Genomic DNA, 24,617 nt, shown 5'->3' on the forward strand with positions numbered 1-24,617 from the left:
TCTCTCTCTCTCATCATCGTCCACGTGACTGGTACTATTATTATCCCTATTTTACAGGTGAGGACATTAAAGTCCAAAGACTGTTCATGACTGAACACAGTGAGTCAGCGCTGAGAATTGCGGAAAAATGCATATGCCAGGCAGCATGCAGAAAGATTTCATCTTCTATGGGTTTGGCCATGGAAGAAGTTAAATTCTCTCGGTGATTTTTGTGAACTTGCTTTCCTTTATGATTATCCCTATTTCTGTCTTTCTTTTCCACCCATACACCTGGTTAGTGTGTAAACTCCTGTGAGAACCGAGTGCTCAGAGGTTTCAGAAACACCCCACAGTCTATAAGAATGTTCCAGGCTAAAAACTCTTCATAAAGGGACCCAGGAAAGACTTGTATTGATCCAGGAATCAAGGGATCCAGGACCATGTTGCCAAAGGGTGAGTGCTGTTTTGCCTCCTAACGTTTTTACAGTAAGTCCCTGATGCCACCTCACTTTCTAGATCCAAATGTCTGTACTAACCTGCGCTTGGGTCCAGCCAATGAACTTCCTGACTATGCTTGGCAAGTACCAGAGATGTCAGAAACCCTACAAAGCAAGCAAGAATGGGGTCTTTTAACTTTGGAATTCAAGATAAAATTGGGAAATTTTCATCAAAGAAAGATGAGGTCCTTTGGGTTATCCTATGACATACTTTGGAAGTCATGGCCAAGAGAATGCAGCAAAGTGTTTACTTTATATGATTTAACCATTTTGAAGATTTTCCAAGTTCCTTCAGACTAAACTGAAGCATGAGATTGTGTTAATCAGCTCTTAAATATTAATGTGGCCCTGCCAAGCTATTTTCCTTGAAATCTTCATTTATTTTACCCAGCTAGTTTTTCATGTAAGGAATAAACAAAAATGTATAGAGCTGTTAACTCATTTTCCCTCTTGGACTATTATGTTCACACATTTACACACACACACACACACACACACACACACACACACACACACACACACACACACCACAGCCAAATTGCCAGGGACAAAATTCACTAAATATTCAAGTTTCCTTTGCTCTCAATTCCTTAACTTTTCTACTAGTCACTCCACTAATGATATCCCCCCCTTCTCTTGAGAGATGTCAAAAATAAAACTAAAACAAACCAAAGCACAACAACAACCAAGCAAGGATTCAAGTAGAAAAATAAAAATAAAACCAAAAAACCTATTCCTCTTTCTGCCATCTTTGTCCCTTTGCTTCTGACCAGGTTCCTAAAAGCTAATCCATAATCTGGTCAGATCAGATAAAATTCATTTGTGCTGGGACCAATTTTGTTGAGTACTTCAGTATGCCTTATGGTGGGAAGATTTCCAGAAATGCAAGGCCGACTTGAGCGTTAGACCATCTAGTTGGAAAGTAAAAAAAAAAAAAAAAAAAAAAGTGGTGGCTATGGAGAGCATGGCTGCCTCATTTCTCAGTTGGATGGCAGTGAGATGCCCTACATACAGGTCCTCAGGAGAGCTATGCAAGGTCACCAGAAAGAAACCTTAGCTGGTGAGACAGCTGGAGCTATGTCTGTCCAGGAAACTGGTAACAGGGTGACATCAACTTTACTCGGAGTCTTGAGGGCTGCTATTTGGCTTCCAGGAACACTTTCAAGGTGTTAATTCTGATTTATGATGCTGTCTGTGTTTTGAATGGTGGTTACCTTAGAAATCGGTGTTAAAAGTTATAGCTAAAGAGTTCCTGAATTTGCACTTCAGACACGCAGAAGCAACACCCTCCTCCCATGAAGAGCCAAGGTGACTGGACTAAAAGGCTGCCTTAATCTGTCAGAATCCTACTTTGTAAATTAAAACTTTCTCCTCCCTGGCTCCTCACACTGAATATAAGAAAATGCAAATGTGTAGGGGGAAACCACGTAAAGATGGTGAACACTAGCACTTAAACTCCTAAGGTGCTAAGGCAGTTAAAAATCCAATTTAGAAAAGCACAGCTGTGAATTCTACTGTGTGTTTGAGTAAGACTCCTGTTTACGGCCCATAATGCTATGTAGTTACATATATTAGCTCATACATTCAAGCCATTTTGTTTTACTGACACGTTCCTACAAGCGACAAGGCATGAATAAGCCACATTTATAAGTGTATTGTGTTTCAAATCTGCCTGCTATTCACACCAGGATTTTAAAAAATAATTTGGCGGATTTTGTTCTTAACTCCTTTGTGGCACTGACTTGACTCAAAAGCATTTTGTGTCTTTCTGCTGTATCCTAATGACTCATTAATTCAATTTTTTTTCTTCAAAGCCTACTGAAACTGTTGGTGTCGTACACTCCCTGGAATTGATGGTGTCTTCTATGTTCACCAATCCTCCTTTTAGTTTTCTAGAGTGTTTGGAAACTGCAACATTTCTTTCACCTGAAAATCATGTCCCTATTTTTTTGTTCTCCTCCACGAAAAGGAAAGGAAATGCTGAGTGGTTACGCGCCTTGACCACGGCCACTGAATAAAGCAGTTACAGAGGTCAGGAAGGTATAGACTTATTACGTGTGTACCTCTCTGTGATCAATTACCCTGCGTCTTACTTGCAAAAGATGCCATCTTCAGGAGACAAACTAACCTGCCACTCCTGTTCACACATACAGCTGGAGCACACACATGAGCAGATCATATAAAGGAACGAGAAACCAAGAGCAAAAGCCAGTTCCCGGGTAAGTCCACGGAAATGTCTACCGCTGCTTGACGTCAGGCAGTTACTGGCAGCCTCAGATGACTCTGCCTTGCTATAAAGACAGTACACTGAGCACCTGAAAGAGGAGCCGTGCTGTCCGTTGCTGTCTTCTGTGAGCACTTCAGTAGGACAAAAAGTAAAGCCTGTCAGCAAAGCCCGACCACGTAATTACCCAAGTAACCGTCGTCTCCCACACCGACTGCATCGTCTTGCCAATGAAGGAAGTGGCACACCGATATGATTGTAATCTATAAGCTGTCATCACTAAGAGTGTTGATGTGTCCTAACACCAAGGACGGCGCAGAGACACAGGCACGGGGGTACTCATTTGATAAGGGCTGCGCTGGACACTGCCTTCGTCTTTCCGTGAAACGACTCACTCTTACAAGGTCGGCTGTGTGTTTTGAGGGAGGAGATGGGGATCTTGGAAAAGAAGAAAGAAGAAACTTAAGTAAACAGGATCAAGAATGGTTTGCTCTATTAGGACTGTCTTACGTTATATTCACTGCCTTGACCCACAGGACTGTGAACCTGTTACACAGACATATACACACACACCACCACCACCCACCACCACACACATGAATAATTTATTCCATGCAGCAGGTGGCAAGACAGCTGATACAGCCTCACAGCTGGCCCCTCTGAGGCTCATACAGGGGAGCATTTGGAGGAGGCTCTGCAGCCCACACTAAAGGCTGATCACAAGGATGTGCAAAAATAAAGCTAGCATAAAATGAGGCACGGTTCTATGTAAGCCAGTCTGATTGCCAAGTGTAGTTCAAACAGCTGCTTTGTTTGCTCATGTTAAGCTCTGGGGCATGTAGGTGTTGGCGTTCATGAGTCAGTTAGCAATTGTGAGAAAGCCCTTTAATTATTAGGCTACTACTTCAAATCTTAATGCCAAATATCATTCTAGGCATTTTCTTTGCCTCTCTTCCATCCTGTACTGCAAAAGATCAGCTATCCCATTCTCCTGGGACCCCTCATGAAGCTGACCACACAGATTAGAAAAATCCACAGCCAGAAATACTGAAAGGAACTGACTCTTTCCCCATGAACTGGAGACTAGCTTGTATAACGCGAGCTTAAACTTAAGTTTCAAGGAACCCTACAATCAGCCAAAAAATAGAAATACAGGAGAAAAGATAGTGAAAAAGATCATGTTTATACAGTTGGTTCTGCAGAAATTTTTTCTAAAGAAATATTCCATAATAAAGAGTTTTACAATCCCGAGTGGAGAGGGTAAAATGTGAAATTTGAGTGAATTGTTTGAGCAAAGCAGCTTGATTCTGTTCACGTTGATGGTTTTCGTAAGTGTAGTTGCTTCTTTATAAAATATTATTTGGCAATACTTTTCATGATTGTGATACCAAATGGCTATCTTAAACCCATAAAGACTTTGTTGACTTAAAAAATAATGCTTTTTTTCATTTCTAGAGAAATTTCATCAAAAAATATAATAGTATTCTTTTTGTGCTGCCTGGGAGAAATAAGCAAAAGCCAGGCAATTTTTGTGTATCAAAAAAAAAAAAAAAAATGCATGTTTTTTTCTTTTCCAGAAGAAATATTTACAGTTTCACAATTAAGCATTGGTTGGCAATACAATTAAACATAAGTACTCAGGCATTGTCAATATGCAGCATGAAGAGGAAAAGAGAAATGGGCTTCCTGACACATTTTAACCTTGTTTATTAACTTTACTCAGTGTAATTCAAGGACCATTTTGAAGAAACAGTATGCTGATAATATCATCACGCATATTCTGATTAAGCGTGGTCAGGGTTTTAAAGTTATCTCTATCTTACTTTATTCACCGGGCATTATCTCAGACTTTCATACCGTTTGACCTTTGTGCATGCTGTGTCCCAGCTGCCCAGACATGAGCTCATAAATCAAAGAAAAAAAGTGACATGAGAGCAAAGGATAGTACATTTGGACTTTCTTTGTTCTGTCCAGTACAGGGGTTGAATCCAGGGTCCTTGCACATGGGAGACAGCTATCTGAACACTAAGCAATAGCCCCAGACTGAGCACTGACTTCTCTTTGGAGGGAAGTCATTGATTTTTCCATGTAATATTACCCTGCACACCAACTTGTTAAGTCTTTTCTCTTGGTGCCCACACTTTTGATGACTTTGAACTGAGAACGCCCTGTCTAGCCTTGCTTCCAGACTTACTGGCATACTCCTCACTGTGCAGGATTGTGTTCCAACCTACTATACCAAAATCATTTGCTTAAACATCTAAGACTTAGTGTTCTTGTTTATGAAATGTGTTGTCACATGGAGCACTCCCAGCAAGCTGACACTAATTTCCAGGAAGGCTTCTGTGAGTTTGTCACCACAGAGTTAGGCCTAGGGAATGGTACACAGACCTCTCAAGACGATCAACATTGTCATTAAAATACTCTGCAGAAATACTCTCTCCTGTCCAGCTGTTCACTAATTCATTCCTATGCTTTCTCAGAAGATGCCACACATCCAAACACCATGGCTCCACCAAGCTGCTCCAATAGCCCTCTTCATAAAGACGTTCCTGAGAGTTTTTCCAACTCATTTCTTACCAGATAATTCACTGTTGTTTTGTTCTGTTGGTATGTGTCTCTTCTTGTCATTTGCTTGCTAGTTCAAGATCCAACTTTCAAATTATTCCATCAGCCAGCACTGTAATTCTTGCAAAACTTGTATTCATTCTTAAGTTATGAACGGATTGATCTCTTTTGTTAAGCACCTCCAGTTCAAGACACAGATCCTGTCCCAGGGCTTGTGTTCTGCATTGAGAAACATCAATATGGAGGATAAAGAAGACAAGAGGGGGTATGCGAGTAGAAACTTGGTTTGCATGTGATATAATTTTCTTTCATAAAAAAGTTCTTCTGATGCCAGAAAAATAATACACGTCTAAAAAGGAAAACATCACACCACAACAAAATCACACACTGAAATCCCACTGAGCCATCAAACACTTTAATGTAAGTGAACAGAAAGTTTCATCACCTATTCCAGGAAAATCAGGTAGCTTTTGCCATGGAGGCCACTGTTATAAACTACCTTAACCAGGAAGTCTAAAAAGGAATCTGATCCTCAGTACAACGGACCGTCTTAGGGGTATCGGTCCTCTGCAATAAGCCAAATTTGATTGTATTTCCTCCCGGTTGAAAGTTCCAGCATCTGAGCCCTGGTGAGTTCTGTGTGCTGCCTCCTAGCCCATGTGTCTTAGGCTTCCCGTTTTGAGATGAAGACAGACTAACACTCCACTGAATGCTTCTTTGATAAAGTGGAAACAAACAGATGTTAATACGCCTTAGTATTTTAATGAATGAGAGTCTTACCTGGATGTTAATGAATATGTTGAAAAGTATTTGGGGACAACAAACGTGCATCTCTGAAATAGGTTTTGTGACAGCAAATGCTCTAAGCCTTTGCCTTCCGTGGGGTCACATTCTAAATGAGGAACATATCCACTACAGGACATCTAAATAGAGACCCAAGATTATGGTGCTCACCAAGGCAAAGCAGTGAGGAAAAACATCCCAACTAAAAAGGCAGTTTACTCTGTAAACAGTAATTTTCAATTGACATTTGACTTCAGATAAGTTGAAACATCTGAGCCTGAGTCCCACACCAAATTAAAACACACATATAAACCACCCCCTTGGGGCTGTCGTCCCCTCAGAGATGGAGTGCTAGCACAAGCACTCTGTGAGATGACCCATGTAGCCATGTTTGAAAAAACTCTGGTTGTTCCCCATAATTCTGGAGAAGTCCAATGTTCATTTACTGGATGCACATCTTTAATGACCTTACTTCTGCTTCTTGTTTACCTGCAAGTTCCTGACCTGAACATAATCTACATCCTTTAGTATGGCTTGGCTTCGATTGTCTTGTTTCCAGGCCTCTCACAGATATTCTGGACCCAAAGATCTGCCAGAATCCTATGAATCTGTTGGCCTCTGTAGATCTTTTCCTGTGACACCTTTGCTGAGACCTAAAGTCACAGTTAGATGATCCCCAGTCTCTCTAAACCATGAGGTACTTTCCTCGGCTAACACATAAAACAATGTATTTAAAGGTAGTATTTCCTTGTCGCAGGACAAGGACTCTGTTCACTTGATTCTTGCTGAATCCTCAACACACTGCCTGTACTCAGTTGCCAATGATCCCTTCCTCACTAAATGAATGCATTACGATCCTCTAATAGTTTCCATTATACTTTAATTTATTTACTTATTTATTTGTTATTATTGCAACTAGTAATATATATTATTGTATACATTAATAGGTTTCACTGCAACATTTCCATATATGTGAATAAACTGATTTGGTCACATCCACAGTTCCCAGCCCTGTGCCCTAGTGTCCCCTCACTTGTCTTCACTAGTTCACCTTTCACTACTTACAGATGAGCTTTAGCTTTTAATTCCAATTTCTACATAGGAAAGGAACCATGTGTTGTTTAGCATTTTCCTCTGAGATAGAATATCCTATATTGGAGAGAAGCTTCTTAAGGAACAGGATGTTCACAGGAATGAGAAATATTCTGTCCTGTAAAGAAACTAACTGAACTCAGGTAGGAAAAAACTCAAAGGCTTATGAAGTACCTGAAACTGATCAGATTTACTAGACCTTTTCATTTTTAAACCCAGAAGTAGGTGGCCAACAAAAGATAAATTCAACAACATCTTTGGAGGTTCCTTTTCCATAATATTTTGCCAGAAATTTTATTTTAACATTACAGGTCCTTCGAGTATATATTATGGCTTCCAGCTTTATGTTTTTATGGGATGCATGTGTGTGTGTGTGTGTGTGTGTGTGTGTGTGTGCGCGCGCGCGCGTGCGTGTATTGATCTTTGTACATTTCTCATGCTTTTGTTTGGCTCTTTTCTTCTATTTGTTTTATCTTATTACATTTTGTTTTTATCTTCTTTTCTTTTCTTTTCTCTTTCTTTTACTATTCCTTGGATGCTTGTTTGTTTTCTAAGAGATAGAAACAATGTGGATCCAGATGGGAGAGGAGGTAGAGACAACTGGAAATAGTTGAGGGAAGGGAAATCTAAATCAAGCTATAAGATATGCAAGATCTATTTTCAATAAGAGAAAAAAAATACATGAGAAGGAAAAGCAAATGAGCAGTTAGTGTCTACATACTTTTGTTGGAATAAAAACAATTGGCTCAAGAAATAACGGCACCTATTCTTTAGCTTACAATTCCTTGATCACTAGTAAGATAGAGTATAGAAAGAACATGCACAGATTGCCTCGATACAATGTTCTCTCTCCTGCAGTTTTATGTAAAATCATATGGTTTCTTGGTTTATTATGGGTAAGTATGCTCTCTGTGATGAATTTTAAAAGCATTCAGGAACATTGCCTTCTCAAAAACTAGATCTTCTACTCAGAAAAACTACCCTTTAGAATCTTTTACATGTGTATTCTTCCGGTTCTTTGGTGGTGTAGCCATCAGTAAGTGACCCTACTTCTACTCACTGACCTCCCACCCATGCAGGGCAAATAACTCCTGCTAAATTCCATGGGCCGCACACAAAAAGACAACATGAAGGGAGATACAGAACCTCTTGAGGAACGTCCCAGACAGAAAGAGTGGAAAGAGAGACGAGAATGGAGGAGTGAATGTGGCTAAATTTATTGTATGCATGCATGAATCTGTAAAACAAAAAAGAATAAATCTATGAATTTTTAATTCAGATATGACTAGGTTTTGAAGCTCAGCCTGTGTCAGCACTGGGTGACTGTTGACTGGATATTGGGCCACTGGGTATTTATCTAATTTTTACTGAAGATCCTGGAACAGGCTGTGCTTAGTCTCTAGATAGATTGCAAAATACCGTATTTGTCAAGGGTTGAAGCAGAGCCTGGTAATTATCCAGAGCATTCTCTAACCTGGTGATATCCCCCACAATTGCCTGCCTAGCCTCAAGGCTTCACTTTCTGCAAAAAAATAAAATAAAATAAAATAAAATAAAATAAAATAAAATAAAATAAAATAAAATAAAATAATTAACACTTCCTGTTTATATCAATCTTGGCTAAATGTTGGTCCTTTAAAATGAAGACTGACTTTCCTACATTGCAGTAGATTATTTTGCAATCAAGGGGACATAAATACTCAGTGAAACAGAGGAAAATATTCAAGCTTGTCATACATAGATTTTGTTTCATAGTGGTGGAGGCTGGGTTGAAACCAGAAACTTCAAGAGGATCCATATTACCATGGAGAGAATTCTTGACTGAATATACTTACGGCAATGCTTTATCTTACTTATTACCATTCCTCTCAGCTGTCTTTAACAGGAACAATGCCTTGTCATCACTAACAGATTCCCACAGCCTTTTAGTCAATCTCATAACAGTTGGTCTTTCCAGTTCCAAGTTTCAAGCATATTTTAAAGTCATTCTGATTTTCTTTTACTATTCTATGCCATGAGCATTTAATGGGTCATATATTACATATCAAATTAAGCTCATGTACTTTGTTCTCACCTAAGAATTTTTTTGGCATTACCACCCCAAAATAATAATTACCAGTAAGTCATATGAAAAGCCTTTCTAGATTGATTCTCCATTCTAGTGATGCCTTTTGAAGCTCAACATAGTTGGAAGCTACAGGCTTTACCAAACCATATCGTTGATTCAGAGGGATATCTTCATGGAAATGTTTGTTTTGTTTCCTTAGCAATAGTTTTGTAAGTAGCTTAAATCAACAAAATCAAAGTGGAGTAAATGTCTAAGAATCTTAGAAGCTCTGGGCTCCTACTTTAATCCATGGAATATTGGGGGGGGGGCAAAGAATAACACTGAGCACAGCTCGTGGCACTCCCTCCAAAGTCCAACCTTGGTTCGGCTCTCCACCTGAAGTGAAATCAATATAGTCCTTTGCTCTTTAATACCATATCACAGCAGCCAGACATGGTGGTGCATGCCTTTAATCCCAGAGCTCAGGAGGCCAAGGCAGGTGGATCACTTTGAGTTTGAGGCCAGGCTGGTCTACAAAGTGAGTTTGGGACATCCAAGGCTACACAGAGAAACCCTGTGTGGAAAACAATAACAACAACAAAACCATATCACAACTGCAACTGCAGCAGCCCATCTTTATTTTATTTGAGGAAATATACACAATGCCTTCACTATTTCATGATGAGGGCTGATTCAGGATAAAAGCCCTTTGTGAATCATAGAACATCAATGATCTAAGGTTATGGAAGCCAGTTCCCTCTGGCCTTCTGCTAATGTACCCATAGCTCTGCAGGTGGTCAGGCTGTATTCCTGAGTTCACATACCTCTGTGCAGACAAATTCTATGGTTGCTAGCACCCCATACTAGTAAGGGCTTTATGTCCGTTGTATTGTTCATATGAGACTTGTACTTCCATTAAAGACTTCTACTGCCCACCTAATCTACTAAATGGGATTATTTGCTTTCAATCTTTACACACACACACACACACACACACACACGTGTGTGTGTGTGTGTGTATATGTATGTGTATATATAATATATTATATATATATATATATTCTGAGCCACAGTAGAATATTAATTTATAGTTCTTATATTCTGGTTATTAAAACCTGAAAGCACCCGTGCCAGTCATAAACATCTGTGTATGAAAACAGCATCATCTGTTTCCATGGCAATAAATTATCTAGTTCAAACCTAACCGTGGCTTCTTAAAACAAATAAACAAACAAAAACCTATGTGTTTTCTACTTTTTCTTATCTCTAAGTTATTCATCAAATGAATGTGTTGGCCATTGATCTCTGGTGACAATTGAACATGAAGCCCACTTGTTTTATCTCTAGAATTAAATCTCAAGTCTACCCAGTTCTTACCATCTCTCTTCATTGGGATGTCAGAATCTCCAACTCACACTGTTCCATTTACAGCTTTCAATGAACAGATTCTATGCGCATAGCCCTCCCAAATCAGTCCCCCTTCCTCCTTCTAACCCTGCCACAGAGCTCTCATAATCTCTGAGAGCCATGGGTGCTGTCATTGCTGTCTTGCCTGGAAAGTTCTTCCCCGGCACTTCGTAGAGCCGGTTCCTTCTTTCCTGTCACATGTAGAAGCAGCACACCTACTTTGTCCCCACAATGTCTCCCTCTTCTTCATAAGAGGATACTTGAGCAACTCTGTCACAGTACTTCTCATCTTAGTCACAGAGTGGGGAATTCTCATTTTCTGTATTACCCTCATGTCATTTCTTCTCTGTCTCGGTTGCAAGATGTGCAAATGCTGAGTCCCTGTATATATTACTCCGTACATTATTTTTCTTTTTTTCCTCATTGTGCCGCAGCACTTGTGCAATTTACAGGCACCTGGAAATCACTAAAATATCTTTGTCAAGTAAAGTCTTGATATGCTACATGGTGGAAATACCAAGTTAAAGTCCCATCCTTTGTCAGTGTTCCCTAACTCCACATTCCATGGCATCATTCCATGAATTCGAACTGAACAATGGAGCAACATTGGACTTCTATATCAATTGTATATATACATGTAAAGGAGGTTCACATGAATGTGGGTACCCCAGGTACCTGAATAAGGTGTTATAGCCCCTGGAGTTGGAGTTATAATTGTTTTTCCTCTACAAAAGTAATATGTGCTCTTAACCACTGAGCCATCTCTCTATCCTCAGGAGTTATTGTCAATGAATCAAGAAGTATAATTCGGCATGATGAGACAGTGCTAGAGATAAGTGGTAGTGGTTCTTGACATTCAGTATGAAAGTATGTCAAGTCACTCAGTTAAAATATTTAAAAGCCCTTACGATGATTAGAATCGTAGGTTTCATAATGCCTACTTTAATATAAAAATAATGTAGGTAACATTACTTAAGGTGCTGTGGGAGGTATAAGGACAATCAGTTGGGTTTGGAGAGATTCTGGAGAAGGAGCGTTTGAAACACTTCGTAGAATTGGCATCCACACAGAGAGAAAGGAACCACATAGAGCAGAGAGAGGGCGTGAGAGTGCATAGTCAGCCAGGAGGTGTTTGATGAGGGCAAGATGAGGATGAAGACAACTGTGAACTGAACAGCCTCCATGTCCTGCATTTGTTTGTGCAGTAGGCAACAGAATTGCCATTACTACCAACCTCAGACAGGTCATTTAAATTAACAGTGAACTAAAAGGTGAGATTTTTTTTTTTTTTTAACTAAAGAACTAAAGATCCCTTTGTAACAGTGCGAATGAAAAGCGATGTGGCCTCTTTATGAGAAATCCGCATCCAAAACTCAACATCCAGAGGTTGGAACAAGAAGAGCTGGTACTTCACTGCCGTGCAGGACAGCCCTCCGCCACACCCAGGAGAAGACTTGGCTCTTTTTTTTTTTTTTTTTTTTTTGGCTTAAGTTTCAAGACTTAATTTTAAAATCTCATTACATGTCTTTTCTGTAGTATATGCTTCAAAACTAGTTTTTAAGTGTGAGGTCAACACTTAAATTTGGATAGTTAGGGACTGAAGAGATGGCACGCAGCCGTTAAGAACACTTACCGCTCTTGCAGAGGAACCAGGTTTGCTTCCCAGCACACGTGGCAGAGTGCAATAACCTGTAATTTCAGTTCCAGGTGATCCAACACCCTCTTCTTGCCTCTGCAGGCTTTCTGTATACGCAAGATACACATTAACTCACATAGTTATATATACATAAATATAATAATATATTTTTAATTTTTCATAATTAATTTTATATCTATTAAAAAATAGGCAATGAAACTTAACTGGTTACTATCTAGCATCTGCCATAGACAGTATAAACATGACATTCTAGAACTGTGGTTGAGCATGGCCATGTCATCACAAAAAAAAGAGTGAAATGCAATATCTGACATCGAAAGTCATAGAGTAGCTTTGCAGACTAGCTCTGCATTAGTCTACCTGTGTGCACTAGGATGACTGGATGTCTCTTAGGAGCCTGTCCTCGGGCACTAACCCCCTCCCACAGGTTAACTTAGTCAGACAAGGTCTCATACACCAAGGGTCCTGAACAGTGAAGAGATGGATGTTAAGCAAAACAGCAACAACAAAAGCAATTTTAAGGCTAGAGTGATGGCTCAGTGGATAAAGTACTTGTCACCCATACATGAGGATTTGAGTTTGAGTCCCTAGTGCCTATAAAAGAAATGCAGACCCACTGGGAAGGAAGAAATGGGCAGGTCCTTAATGCTTACTGACCAATTGACCACATGTCCTGCTGAGTTTGCAGGACTGTCTCCAATAATAAAGAATAAAGCAATAGTGTAAGACACCAGCATCAACTTCTGTCTCCTACATGCATTTATATCATTTATATACACACAAGAACACTTGTGCATGCATAACACACACACACACACACACACACACACACACACACACATCCATACACCTGAGAGAGAGCAAGAGAGTGAGAGAGAGAGAGAGAGAGAGAGAGAGAGAGAGAGAGAGAGAGAGAGAGAGAGAGCTGAAAACACAAATGCTTCCTTTCTTTTATTGCAAGGGTCAAACACCATCTGAAGTCACCTGTAAGCCTTGGAGTGAAGTAAAGCCTTTCTTCCGAGCAAAGGCAATTTCAGGTTTTACCATTTATTTCCTTTCATGTGTCATTTCACTCTGCCCATTCTGCTCTTTTTTTCCCCACTCTCCTCCATTATAATCTGCACAGGAGCCTCATTTAGTTAAACATTCTCCACCCAGTGTCACAGGAGGGCAGAGGTTACTTCTGTCTTTGGGGTTTGCATTTCCCATAAGTATGTTGTTAAAAACTATATTCTCCCTTCATATCCAAACCCAGTCCATTTTTTTCCTAATTTTAGTTTCCCTCTGTGAAGAGCAACCTGCAATCAAAATTTTGGCATATAATATATTATAGGGCTTCTCATTTTATGAATGTGGCTGCTAAGCTTGGGCATATAATATGGGAAGTTCTGAAGATTTTCACAGGAACATCACTTTCTTCTTTGTCCTCTTTTTTCACATCACACAGTAAGAACAATTCTATTCCCGCGTATTCCAATGCTCGTATGTTCCCATGATGTTTTATGCTTCATGGGAGGAGATTAAGTTTAGTACAGTACTTCATTCAAAACACATTTGCCGACTGGCAGCTATCAACCAAGTACTAAACTTTTGCTTGCAGATATAAGAAAAGATAAATAAATTATGGGACCCGTGTCATTTCTGGGCCTTGATGCATACACTCTATATAGGCTAGTTGCACTAAAAGACATCCCTAGATAATGCCTCATCTTCAAGATAACAGGAGACTAATGATAATTTTTCACTATTCCTCTTTGGGTCTCCAACAGAGAAAACTGCAAGAGTCACTGCTGCAAATGTGGGGAAAACTCCACCCAAGCAGTACTGAAGGTAAGAACCACAGAAGAAATGGGTGCCATAATGTGACTATGCCCTTCAGCATCTTTGCTTGTGCTAGGGCAGCTATGGTGACATCAGTTTGCTCTGCTTCATGAGTGTTTTGTCTTCACAGACTTGACTAAATTTGGGATGCAAAAGTGACTAGAGGTGAACTCATTCATTCAAATTTTTCATAAAATTACTAACAACAGTGATCCATTTGTGTCGTCATACAGTGACCTATGAAAATATGTATCGTACACAAGGTGGTGTATTGACAGAGGTCAAGAGACCATGTAAGTATTTAACTCCCTGAACAATTTTTATCATGAAAGATAATTCATGCACAAGAGAACTTAAATCTTAACACGCATCTTGAAATGTATTTGTACTCTGCTTTTGTTAATTAAACCAAACCCACTCATTCATGGGTTTCTAAGTTCTTCATGCATATAAAATTTTTTATTGTATACCCAACTTATTGGCATTCTAGGACAGGCCCTGTGTTGAGTATGGCCTGTTGTAAAGTCAGTTAAAGATACGGGACAAATCTGATGCATGAATGGTAGTAGCTCTGTGCTTTCAAAGACAGACAGTACCAGTAATGTGTCCAACAGATTTAAAAGACAAAAGTAAGATTAGTGGGAAGAGAAGTTCAGACCTGCAGTTTCTAAATAAGGTTGGGTAAGATTGGGAGGAATCATGGGGAGTGTGAGGCTAAGCTGTCATCCTCAGCTTTATCTCAAATACAAGGAATCCAGAGCCTGGGGTGGACACCCACTTTGTCATCCCACTGGGTGAGAGGCTAAAACAGGAGGAAGATTGCTGAGTTGGAGCTCAGTTTGAGATACAGAGTAAGACCATGTTTCAAAAATATATAGTAAAATAAGAAATATATATGCACATTCTGGAATTCCCAAGCAATTCTATTACCTTATTTTATATTCTGATGAAAAAATTAGTGTGTTGGTTCAATTACTATATTTAAAATACAACTTTCTTACAGTAAATTTTAATATATGTCACATGTGTCCTGTTTTCAATGCATATAGGCTTGTTTGTTCCTTCTTTTATGAGGTAATTGAAGGAAATGTGTTTTTGCTTCCTTGTTTTCCCTAGGCAACACTGAGTAGAATATTTTAAACTAAAGGTAGATCCACACGAAATGCCATAGCATATACAAGAAATTGTAAATTGTTTCTTGGAGTATCAACAAGAAATAAGTGTATGAAAAAAGGTGAGCTGACAAATACATAGAAAACTCTGATGGAGGAGCCATCACATTGGATTTTTTTTTCTTTTTCCTAGTCCTGATGTCATTTCTAAATAAGATGTTATCATAGCCCTCATTTTAGAAGTTTATAGTGCTTAAATAGCCTGCCTAGGATCACACAACCAACAAGCAACATGGTAGCATTCAAATAAGTATTTCAATTGCAGAGCTGATTTCTGTGTTGCCTCCTTATGAATGTTACACGGTGATGTCTGTGTTCCATTCTCTGCAGTTGTGCTCAATGGAATGTGTGTCAGATACACATAAAGCCAGAGAATAATATATGCAGCCATTCAGTAAGAAGTCAAGTATATTCAACTACCTTTCAAGGAATTCTACTTGGATAATAAAATGAATGTTTCAAAGATGTGTGTGTGTGTGTGTGTGTGTGTGTGTGTGTGTACATTTCATAGGAAAAATAAAAATGTAGTATAGGCTAATATGCAAAATTTTGTAAACTACAGAGGTAAAGAGATTTTCAAAATGACATGTTATGACCATTGTCTTGCTTACCCTGTCCTTAAGCCACACTCATTTGTTTAATGCACCCAAAGATATATTTTTAAAATATTCTTTCAGGCATGAGAGTCTGTGGTGTTTCAAAAGGTGTACATCGTGGACAAGGTTGAATTAGGCTAATTTTTCATAGATAAGAGACTACAAGGAGGAAATCTGTCTTTACAAGTAGTATAGACATTGACTCTTTTTAGAACGGGGTGGATTGGAGGAGCTTGTGGACCCTTCAAGTGGCCATCCTCTAAGGACAATGTACGTGGGTCTGGAATTTGTGAGGGAATTCTTCCACAAAAGCCTTATATCACCTTCTTGTACTACAGAGTTCAGAATGGTGTTTCCATAGAATTGTGTATGGTATAGCTTAGGAAACCCAAAACTATTTATTTAACAGGTAAAATGGGGGGGGGAGGACAATTCTAACAGTGCAATGAAAAGAAGATAGTCTATATTGTTGTTTATGGAGATAAAATTCATAAATATTTCATATTTTAAAGAGGTCATGGTGGAGATATATATCAGATAGATAGGTAGGTAGATAGAAAGATAGATAAATTGATGATAGATAGATAATAAGTGAATTCCTTTAAGACAAGGAAATTTCCATGTAGTCCCACAGCATTAAAGAAGGAAGCCTTGTATTTAAACATAGAATTATATATATTTCTATGATGTACAATTGTTAAAGGTTGATATTTTAAGTAAGTCTTTCTGCCAGAGTGTAAGTGTTCTTTCCATTCTATTCTCTAATAGAAATTATTTTGGTTGCTACATTTTAACAAAGTGATACACACATACACACACACATACATACACACATTTTACATATATATATATATATATATATATATATATATATATATATATATATAGAGAGAGAGAGAGAGAGAGAGAGAGAGAGAGAGAGAGAGACTTCTGAGTTCTCCAAATTTGTCTTTAGCGGTCTCTTAAGAGTTCGGGGGAGTTTTGTGGCTTTAAGATTTAGTTCTCACTTTATGAATCACTTTCTGGGGATCAGTTTCCTCAAACTAGTGTCCATTTAGTTTAACTGACCATGATAACTTTGAAATAAACTCATATATGCCCATAGAATATACTTTAGACACCATTGACTTTGGTTTTCCAATGATTTCCATTTTAATGTTCAAAGTGGATTTTACAGTGTTTGCTTCCTTCAAAGGTGTTTTACTGTGGTAATAAAATTTTATTTTGCACTAAACTTATCATAAAAGAGATCAATGTGGTGTGACTGAACACTGGTTCTGTTGAATCTTACCAGCTTTAGTTTGCCTTTGGTAACACTTAGCAAGCAGAGATGTGCAGTAGAAATATCTGTCATGACTCTCTCAGAGCCCCAAATTAATCCTGGCAGTGTTCAAGACCCCATCCTCCTGACTCACCCTCTAACTGTTCTCCTATGTAGTATTTCAATTAAAGCTCTTTGTTCCTCATTCCCCTGGCCTTTCCTCCAAACACATTCCACCTTTTCTCTTTTACTAACTTCTCCCTCTAGCCCTGGTCACTGGCTCCTCGTGAAGCTCCAGTAGGAAACATGGCTCACTTGCAATGCCTCTGGTATCTCAGAATAGGAAAGTAGAGCTCATTACTACTCCTGTACTCCTGGGAAATCCCCGTCATTTGGAGGGTCACATTCACAGTTCTTATACATTCTGTGGTCCCTTGTCCCTATAGGATCTATCGATTCCATGGGCAATTCCCCTACATGAGCATATATTCCTTGATACGTGTTCCTCGTGCTCACTGAGTTCTTTAACCCCTTGGTGATTCTTCTTTTTTCTTCTTCCTGCCTTCCTTTCTTCACTTACTTCCCTATCCACAAGGGAATGCATGGCTTATTACATCTGTTCTTTCTTCTCAATGATTTTGTAATCTCTTGTCTTTTCCAATTGTTCTAGACTAGCCAAACACACATCTTGGACAATATATACTTACATTCCATTAGTATTTTAAGGCTTCAAAACATGGTCAATGAAAAATCTTGAAATTATAGCCACTGGTCTCATACAAATGAATGGTCTTCAACCCCAACTAGATCTGTCAAGCTGACCAGCAATTATCCTATGCTCTTTCAAGCAAGTCTCTCACCTTCCATGATGGACTTCAGACCGTCTCTGTTCTCCAAAAGTGTTCTATTTTTCCCTTTACATGCCTCCTATTGTGCTAAGCACATTATCTCACCACCGGCTTAACAGAGAAAGCAAATGCCCTTAGCCAAAGAAACTTTGAGCTTCTTACTCAAAACTCTTACACTAACTTGTATATTTCTCTTTTTCAACCCCTCCTGCTGCACTAGAAGATGTCCCTTTCTCCCTATAAAGTTGACACTTCCACCTAAATATGAGACTTTATCCATCTTACACCTACACAAACATGCTCTACCAATTTACTTTTTCTTTTAATATTTTAACTTAAATTTTATTTCTAGTTTAAAATATAATTGCATTATTTTTTTCTTGTCCTTTCCTCTCTCCCACCTCTCCCATGTACCCCTACTCCACTGTCTCTCAAATTCATGGCCTCTTTTTTCTTTGTTATATATACATGCATAATTATGTAAATACAACGTGCTGAGTCCACTCAGTGTTGCTTCTATTATATGATTTGGAGCCGATCATTTGGGCCTGGATAACCAATTAGGGTGCCCGTCCCTGGAGAGTCCTAATTCTCCCACTCTTCACATTCCTTGGATGTATACAGTTCTTTGTCTAGGGGTGCAGTCCCCAAGAAATTCCCCCTTTTGTGCTAGCATGCCGATTGTCTCAGGTCTTATTTAGGCAGCCATATTGTTGAGGTTTCATGAATGAAACTTCCTGATCATTTCTAGGAGACACAGTCTTACAGCAGATTTCCTGGTCTCTGGTTCTTACAGTCTTTCCTTGTTAACTGTTTCTTTGTACCTATGAATATTCAAGTTCTTACATAACTGAAGGAAAGGAATTTGTTCACTGGCCTTATATTCCCTTCCAATTTAATCATAGAATTTTTCTTTGACTTTCCTTACTCCTAGGATCACCTAGGAGACACATCTCTGATTTGTCTGTGAGGGTGTTTTCAGAGAGATTTCCTGAAGAGGAAAGGCACACCCTGAATGTGGGCAGCATCATCCCATGGACTGGGGTTGCAGGTTGAACAAAAGGAAAAGGAAAGAGCTGGCTGATCATCAGCCTTTGCTTCCTGAACATATATGCAATGTGAACAACCATGTGATCATCCCTGCCATGATGGACTTGAGCCCTTCAAAACCTAAAACAAAGCAAACTCTACTCCCCTAAGTGGCATTTGTCGGATACCTAATCACAATCACAACAATGAGAAAAGTAACCAATACAAGTTGTATTATCATTTTTACAATTGATACTGAGGTCAGGTACTTGAATTCAGGATTTTTGTCTTTGTTTTATTAACTATTATTTCATTTTTACACATGTGTAAACATCATTTTTGTTTTGTTTCTCAGACAAGGCCTCACTATGGCACCTATCCAGCTTTGTAGTACAACTAATCTAAAGTTTGTCAGTTTGCTAGTTCAGCCTTCTAAGTGTTTGGATTACAGGTGTGTTTCAGCAACTGACCTATATGCACACACTTCTATAGAATTCAAAAATGCACATACTCACACTTTTTGCTCTTTTGGTTAAAGGTGTTTTTGCCCCGAAGTTGGTTTGCTTCATATCATTTAATGAAAAGTGTGACTTCAACTTGATTTCTTTCTCATTTTTACCAGGTCAATTCTGTGTGTAGATTCAGATTCTATATTTCTGATTCTTTAAAAAAATTATAATAAGGTTTTTGTTACATCACTTTATTCTTACTCAAGAATCCCAGTTGTATGTGTCTGAGATCAATTTTGTCTGTCCTCTGAAACTACTACTTGCTAATTACTTTTCTCTCCCTTTATTTTATTGACAGAAGTTGGCTATTTTAATTCTCTTCCTTGATGTCCCTGATGATAATTCCTATTAGTTCTCTGCTCTCTGTCACCTGGTAGTTTTGACCTCATCTCTGAGATGATTTTATCTTTCTACTCTGTTCTTTCTGAAGTCTTCTTAGCTCTCACATTCTTTGCCTCTTTTTTTTCTGAGTTTTTGAGTTCCTGGTTGAAGTATTTTATAAATATATGCAAATGCTTATTTGATAATTTTTGATTTGCTTTTCTTATTCTGTATGGGTTTTAGGAGAATTTTCACCAATAAATATATTTTTCTTATTTTGTACTTTCATCATTTGATAACTTGAGTGGTTTCAGCTATCTCCTGGCATTTTTATCAAAGTCCCCCAAAAAACCTCTGTGTTAACTGTGAGAAAGTTCATGGCTTATCAGTTTTCTCAGCTGAAGAGCACCCTCTTCTGTTGATATAATAATACATAATCTATTTTAAAAGTAGTGACATTTAGAAAAAGGAGATAATTTTTACATTCAGTAATTAGTGCTTGTCTTTCATTTATTTGTGGTTTGATTTTTCATTGTTTTTCCATATTTTTCTACATTTTCTTGACCAATATATCCCTTCAGTTCTACACAAGGAGACAGTTAAGCATTCTTCTTGCTTTGTAGGAGTCAGTCTTCTGCTGGACAAAGTAATCTGTTTCTAAAGCCTATATCTGGGATGTCCTGCATTGTTTCCAGAATGATTCCCATTTACTTTCTGTTTCAGGGTATCCTTCAGGGTTTTCTTCATCAAATGAGCATTTGTGGTATTCTTTGTCTTCTCATGTGCTGTAGCCATGAGTCTCTCTTTCTTGCTTTCCTTCGTACAGCTTTTAGAAGTTATATGAAGAGCTTTGGTTTCATGTAGCTGTCATTATCCTTGATTAATAATATTACTAAATATCCTATTCTAGAACTTATTTTTAATTCTCTATGAACTTTTTTAGAGATTGAGATGAGTTTTACTTCATTAATAAAAAAATCAGAAACTAGTGACTATCAAGCTTTATTTCTTACTGAACTCTTATCTTTTGTTAATGCTGGTGAACTTCCTATTGCTTTTTAAAAAATGAGATATGTGACTTACAAAGACAATGTATTTTGTCATACAATTTTGGACCATCCGTTCTATGCTGAGTATACTCATTTGTTTTCTACCTGTAGCAAACTACATAAACAATGAATCAAGAAACAAAGATGAAAAGGTAGCAGCCAGGGTCCCACAACCTCCATTATAAGTATAACTTTATTGACCTAAATTCCACCTGTAAGATTCCTCCTTCCAAAGAGTCCAGAACCTCCCAATAGCACCCTGATTTGAGCAAACCACACTTTACCATATGGAGCTCTGGAGAGACATCAAGATCCAAACTATAGTTCTCAAAGTCCTGCTGTGGACTTCTCCTCGTTTTGACTTTCTTTTTCCTTTTTCTTTTTCTTCTAATCTGTACTTTTTAATTTTTTAAATTGTTATTTAATATTCTTGAGAATTTTAAAGATAAGCATTGCATCTACATCACTTGTTCTTACCGCTCCCTCTCCAACTCTTTCCATATCCCTCCTCCCAATTTCATGACCTCCCCTTTAATTATTAAATGGAGATTGATAGATTAATAGATACATAACAGATAGATAGATGATAGATAGATAGATAGATGATAAAAAATATAGAGAGATAGATGATTATAGATAGATGATAAATATATAAAAAGAGATAGATAGATGATAGAGACAGAGAGATTGAGAGATAGCTAGATAATAAATAGCTAGATAGATGATCCATAGATAGATGATAGATACATAGATAGATAGATAGATGATGGATGTGAGAGAGAGAGAGACAGACAGAGAGAGAGAGAGAGAGAGAGAGAGAGAGAGAGAGAGAGCTGTGTCTCTGTCTCTTTCTCTGTCTCTGCAAGTCTCTTCTTCTGCCTTTCAACCATACTGGAGGAATATTAAAACCAAGTGGTGCTAGGAGAACGTAGTAAATAATCCACGTCTCCAGTCTTGTGAGTAACAGTCCTCTGGTGATCCTAGCTCTGAACCTTCATTAAACTGAAGAACACTGAGTATTGCAAGTATTAGCCCTGCTTATGGTTTGAACTTTGAACTAGAACATAAATATTTTTAATTAGTAGATAAGTTTTGGTTGTGCTTATTGTATCCTTTGCCTAGAAATTTCCCACTTGTCCTCTTACTCTTAACTCTTAAGTTGCATTCTATTTGCTTTTATTTATAATTCAGTATCAAAATTTCTCTCTAGGCCTCTTCTGCGTCTCCCAAGTCTTTGCTTAATCCTTTCACGTGACATTGCCTATGCTTGCCCCAAACATTAACTGTGAAAGTTTACTTTTATTTATTCGTGATAAGTATATATGGCTTCTTAAATTAGAAAGTAAACATATTTTTTAATAACCAAATAAAACTAAATGAGAATTGAGCTTGAAAACTCTGAGATTCTACCTTATACCTGTCACAATAGCTAAGATCAAAAACTCAAGTAACAGCACATGCTCGCGAGGATGTGGAGAAAGGGAAACAGTCCTCATTGCTGGTGGGAGTGCAAACTTGGACAATCACTATGGAAAGCAATCTGATATTTTCTTAGAAAATTGGGGATAGTTCTACCTCAAGACCCAGCCATACCACTCCTGGGCATATACCCTAAAGACGCTCCATCATACAACAAGGGCATTTGCTCAGCTATGTTCATAGCAGCTTTATTCATAATAGCCAGAATCTGGAAACAACCTAGACGTCCCTAAATGGAAGAATGGATAAAGAAACTGTGGTATATTTACATAATGGAATACTATTCGGCCATTAGAAACAAGGAAATCTTGAAATTTGCAGGCAAATGGATAGAACTAGAAACAATTATCATGTGTAAGGTCACCCAGACCCAGAGAGACACAAGTGGTATATAGTCGTTTACAAGCAAATATTAGCCACATAGTACAGGATAACCACACTACAATACACAGACCTAAAGAAGCTAAATAACAAGGAGGTCCCTAGGGAGAATGCTTAATTCTCATTCAGAAGGGCAAATAGAATAGACACAGGAGGCTGTTAAAAAAGGGAGCAGGACAGAAGCCTACCATGGAGGTCCTCTGAAAGATTCTACGCAGCAGGTGATTGAAGCAGATGCTGAGATTTACAGCCAAAATTGGGGTGGAACACAGGGAGTATTATGAAAGAGTTGGGGGAGAGAAAGACCTAGAATGGACAGGAGCTCCACAAGGAGACGATGGAGCCAACAAATCCGAGCTGGGTGGGAGGCAGTACGCTGTAGAGACTGATGCACCAAACAAGGACCAAGCATGGTGAGTACCTAGACCCTCTGATCAGATGTAGCAGATAGGCAGGCCTGTCTCCTTTTGGGTCCCATTAAATGAAGAGTAGGGGATACTTCTGACATGGACTCTGCTGCCCACTCATTGATCACTTCCTCCTGACAGGTGGGTCTTGCCAGGCCACAGAGGAAGAGGATACAGGCAATCCAGATGAGACCTGATAGGCTGAAGTCCAATGATATCCACTTTCCTGAGGACTAGGGAAGCGGGGAGGGGGGAGGAGGGATGGAGGGTGGGACCGGGAGGCAAAGAGAGAGGAGGGTTACAATCGAGATGTAAAGTGAACAAATTAAAAATTAAAATTAAAAATTCAGAGAGTGTGGCCAGAGAGGCTGGGACAGAGCGGGGCTTTCCTTGTCAGTGAATTGTGCAGAGGCACAGCCAGCCTCTTGTCTTCCGTCCATCATGGCTTCTTTTGATATTCAGGTGGAAAAATTGGAGAAGCGTGCTTCAAGCCAGGCTTTTGAACTGATTCTCAGCCCTTGGTGAAAAGTAGCTGTCTCGGATCTTCCCCTCCCCCGCCCCACCCCCCAAAAGAAGAAGGATCTTTCCCTGGAGGAAATTCAGGGGGAAAAAGTTAGAAGCTGCAGAACAAAGACGCAAGCCTCGTGAAGCAGACGTCTTGAAGCGGCTCGCTGAGAAGAGGGAGCGTGAAGAAGAAGTGCTCCAGAAAGCTCTCAGGAGAAAAACAACCAGCAACGTGGCAGAGGAGGAGATGGCACATAAAATGGAGGCTAAGGAAGAGAGCCCGGGAGGCGCAAATGGCTGCCAAGCTGGAGCGTCTGCGAGAAAAGCACAAGCACGTTGAACAGGTACGGAAGAAGAAAGAATGCAAAGACGCTGCTCATGAGACCAAGGCTGACTAATTTATTCCAAGAGCTGATTTCCTCCCCTACCCGTTCCTAACTATCCAAAGGCTGTAGTGGCCAGTGTCATTTTCTTTTTCCCACCTGACAAATATTCTAGAAGCTGATGAAGGACTGTCTAGGTAGATCCAGACCATGAGATGTTGTACTCTTTTTTTTTTAAAGCGTTGGTCTTTCTAATGTAAGTTTCTTTTTAATACATTTTAATAATTTATTCATATTACATCTCAGTTGTTATCCCATCCCTTGTATCCTCCCATTCCTCCCTCCCATTTCCCCTTACTCCCCTCCCCTATGACTGTGACTGAAGGGGACCTCCTCCCCCTGTATATGCTCATAGGGTATTAAGTCTCTTCTTGGTAGCCTGCTATCCTTGCTCTGAGTGCCACCAGGCCTCCCCATCCAGGAGACGTGGTCAAATATGTGGCACCAGAGTTCGTGTGAAAGTCAGACCCCACTCTCCACTCAACTGTGGAAAATGTCCTGTCCATTGGCTAGATCTGGGCCCAGGAGTCCTGATCAAACTATGGCACCAGCCAAGGACAATTTTGCAGTAAACTTCGAACCGCTACCCAGATATAATGTAAT

The 24,617-nt window shown here is 39.1% G+C and overlaps 1 pseudogene; it reads left to right on the top strand.

Annotated features, from left to right (window-relative positions):
- The first annotated feature begins 23,568 nt into the window (after nt 1-23,568).
- LOC127184271 (stathmin-like) lies at nt 23,569-24,029 on the top strand (annotated as a pseudogene).
- The last annotated feature ends 588 nt before the right edge of the window (nt 24,030-24,617 follow it).

The sequence above is a fragment of the Acomys russatus genome, chromosome 32 (assembly GCF_903995435.1).
Source record: "Acomys russatus chromosome 32, mAcoRus1.1, whole genome shotgun sequence".
NCBI lineage: Eukaryota > Metazoa > Chordata > Mammalia > Rodentia > Muridae > Acomys > Acomys russatus.